Raw genomic sequence first — 4,076 nt, forward strand, 5'->3', positions numbered from 1 at the left:
AAGAGTCCTTATTGTTTATATATACAAGTGTATTTGCGTTTCAGTGTTTGTTAAAATTTCAGTAACTACAAAAGTTAAGTTACAAGTCAGAGGAGGCATCACCTGTTGCCAAATAGATGCTAGCAAACAGAATTTGCCTAACCTGAGGAGGCAACCATAACAACCGTACGCAACTTTTCATTGTTATCAGTATGGAACAATACGTTGATACTCGAGAAAATATAACAAGTTTAATATTTATCATATATTTAAATAGCAAACACGCTACAAAAAAGTGTTTTGTCTTAAAAAAAATTGTTAGAAACTGTATGAAGCTATTTGTACTAGTGGTACTAGTGTACAGTTTGCGTTGCGCAAGACTTGAAAAGATTACGCCCGAAAATACCTGTAAAATTTGATTGCCCTTGGTAAACAACTTAAATGTTCAAAATATGGTTACACCAAAATGAAAACACATGTATGCGCCAGCAGCAGATGTGTGTTGTGCTTTCCTCTTTCTCTGATGCCACCTGCATCATTTCTGCAGCAAAGGCCTCAGATGAATGCTCAGATAACCCCGGTTGCATAGAGACGACGAAAGAGGTTGGCTGTCTGTCATAAATATTTCTGCAGCTGCCAAGAGCCATGCAGCCATCATTAATGCAGACATATGATAATCGGATGCCAAATGGTCAGACAACTTGCATCTTTTAATCTGTTGATGTTAGGACGGTATTTGTAGCCTACATCTGATATTTTTGTCAGGTAATCTAACGTTTCTAAAGTACATGATAAAAATATATTTAATATGCCTGGATAGATAAAGATTAATACAGAATTATATTTATTAGTACTTGTAGGCTATGGAAGTCAGAAATATATTAATTGCAGCTACATTTGAGTGATACTAACCTGAAAACAGTCATAGTCATCTAAAATCACACCACTATTATGGCTGAAATATACAACAGCCATTATAACGTTTACATCATTTTCATGTCATTTTACACCATATTTACATGCTTTCAAATTAGTCCTAAATCTGTATTTGATCATCACAGACAAAGCAATGACAGGCACATAGGTCATATCCTGGCTGCCCAGTCCAAATGTCTCGTGATCAGTCGAAACAGTGAATAGTAGTATAACAGAATAATAGAATATCAATGAACAGTACACTAAGTAATCTAGTAATAGAATATCATTGTATATCATTTGAATGAGAGTGAATAGTTCGGTTGAATATCAGTATACAGCATCAGTCTTGGTCCCATTAAGGCCCCTGATATGGCAGGTGTGCAGTATGTGACACAGTACTACACTTACGCAGTACTAGACATCAGAGCTTCATAACACTCAATGCACTTGAAAAATACTGTACATATATATGATGTAGGAATAACGGTTGGAATAAAATGGCTGATCTATTGAATTACACTGAGCTTATGTTTGGTGTGACTTAATTCCTAGACATACAGCATATGAGGATGTTGACATTTGTGCTCAGTTATATTGAGCACAAAGAAAACATCATGTGATTAAATTATTTCTTTGCGGCTCTTTAACAAAAAAATTTAAATTAAATTAAAAGAATAAATATCAAATTTTGTTGTATTAGTATTTATTGATCATCCTTAATTCATTTTAGATATTGTAATTAAATGTAAAGTATTAAAAAATTATTATTACATTTCATGATAATTTAGACACTTACTACTGTAACTCTATACTTTAAATTTGGGATTGTGTACTATGAATTTTGTTGGCTTGTATATGACAAATTGCTTGTGACTTTCCTTAAGTCACTTTGGATAAAAGCATCTACTAAAAGTCTAACTGAATGTAAATGTAAATGTATATGGTAATTTGACTTATTACCAATAAGAGTTACATGGGTAAGACTGAAATGCTCAGTTTTTTCGGCTGCTCATTGGATCAGTAAAGGTAAATGTCATATTATATGATTACACACTACTTCACTGAGGTTTTACGACCTAGTTTTGCTTTAAAAGCAAACGATGCAACCAAATTTACCAGAGAGGTATTTACAGAAAACTAGTAGCTGCTAAACCCCTGCTGAGAATGCCCATTTTAAGAAAGAACATACAAACGTTTGGTGCAACCCTTCCCAAGCCTTGCGTCCTCAGGCGAACAGGATTCCTGGCAGAGCGGGTCTGTGTGTGTCATAGTGAGTATCTGTCAAGACAAGCAAGTGTCTGATAGTGTACGAAGAGAAAAAGAGCATCAATCTGTGGGACAGATGTGTGCAGAGGTAGGCTTTGACTGGCTCACAGGCAGCTTTTGCGTAATTTGAAAGCAATTTGTGTGAAAGTGTGAGAAAGGTTGTAGAGGGTTGGTCAGACTACGAGAATTACTCAGTCACCCATTTTCCCACGAACCCTTTACATGCACACAAACACACTCACACCTGTTTCAAAGGCATCTCCTCTTCGGTCGTGCCTGCACTTGCACGCTGTAGGCTTGTTTTGTTCTAAAGGGCATGTCAGTGTTATGTTGTTCATCCCAGGCAGCTCATTGCAGGAGCTTTTCATCTCCATTTGCTTTAACTGAGAGCTGCATGGTGGGGCCAGTTGGAGGTGTGAAGGCCGAGGTCTGCCGGCTGTGTAAACTTTAGAATAAGTTAGAGGTTGGGCTGATTCCACAAGCCCCCCCATGTCTGTCTGCACTGTCCTTTAGCTGCCCTCAGTAGGGCTGTGAGCTGAGAACCGGTTGTTGTTCAGAACTGGTTCCAGAACCGAATGATTTTCATGATGTTTCGTTAACAAGGAATGCATCCACTAATTCAAACAGAACACTGTACTAAAACACTAAGACAGTGTTTCCAGCACGGCTAGTCTGCATTCAGTTGTGTAACGCATGCACTAACATGACAGAAAACAAGAGACGAGGAGTTTTTAAGTGTGCGCTTGGCTTTAGAAGAGCAACTTGATTTTAAACCGTGTCTTGGCCTGACACTTTAGAAAGTGGATGGGCTGAATCTGTCAGACATTATTTTTAGTCTTTCTCAAAGCTCCAAGTAAATTAGAGGATAGGGAAGTAGACTGTCAAACTTAGAATGAGATTTGTTTTTCCTTGAGAGAGATTAAATGGATAGAGCTAAATGGTTCACCTAATTATTTTGCAGTTAACGTGTGTCTTTTCTTCTTGTTTTTTCTGACTGTGTTGACCCAGTGAGCATTTCGCTGTCCCATGGTCATGCCTTAACTTTGCAAATTCTAGTATTGCATAAGTATTGCATCCTTCTCATGGGCATTTAATAATTTTTGACTTGCAGTCTGAGTTAAATCTCTTTTTTGGCTCATTTTATCTGTAAAAGAAAACCTGCCTAATAATCATTGCACACCTGAATATAAGGAGTTTTTCACTTCCAGCCTTCATGGACAATTATATATCACTTATAAATGATTACATACAAAATTAATAGAAGTTATTAAGATTGATGTGGTTTGGAATTGGTAAAATGTGCTTGGAAAAAAATATGATCAGAATATCAACTTGCCTAATAATTATGCACACACTGTAGTTGACCATGACCAGCTTAAACCAGCTCATAACCAGCTCAGGACCAGCTCAAACCTGCTGCCACGCTTTAAAACATAACCAGCATATGCTGTTTTTTTCAACAGGGCAAGCTGTGAATGCTCCGCGCATCCAAGCCATTTGAGTGAATGGGTTTGGGGACTGGCTAAATATTAACATTACTATAAGTTCCCTTGTTACTTGTGGTGTAGCATAAAAAAGGTAGGGAATATGTATTTAACTGTCTGTAATTTTCTGCAAAGCTGTGCCAGTTACAGAGGGATTGGGGTGAACAGATCCGCAAATAGGCCTGTCACGATAACAACCTTTTGTTGTGCGATATATTGCCCCAGAAATAATTGTGAAAAGCAGTATTATTGTCATTTTAAAGACCATTTTATGCCACTGAATATATAATCATAATGTAACAGCATAATAATACAAGAAGGCCTACACACTTCCAAAGGACAACAAACTTTTAGTTTTTAAGAATATTTAGATCATGGAAATTAAGTATCAAAATATTAGATACCTTAAAAAACCTGAATAAACAGTAA

At 36.8% G+C, this 4,076-nt stretch overlaps 1 protein-coding gene across 1 annotated transcript in view; it reads left to right on the forward strand.

Annotated features, from left to right (window-relative positions):
* LOC107727364 (protein kinase C epsilon type-like) overlaps nucleotides 1-4,076 on the forward strand; it is a 108,423-nt gene that overhangs the window by 1,628 nt on the left and 102,719 nt on the right. The gene's annotated exons all lie outside the window — the stretch shown is intronic.

The sequence above is a fragment of the Sinocyclocheilus rhinocerous genome, unplaced genomic scaffold, assembly GCF_001515625.1.
Source record: "Sinocyclocheilus rhinocerous isolate Xijiao unplaced genomic scaffold, SAMN03320098_v1.1 scaffold756, whole genome shotgun sequence".
Classification (NCBI taxonomy): Eukaryota; Metazoa; Chordata; class Actinopteri; order Cypriniformes; family Cyprinidae; genus Sinocyclocheilus; species Sinocyclocheilus rhinocerous.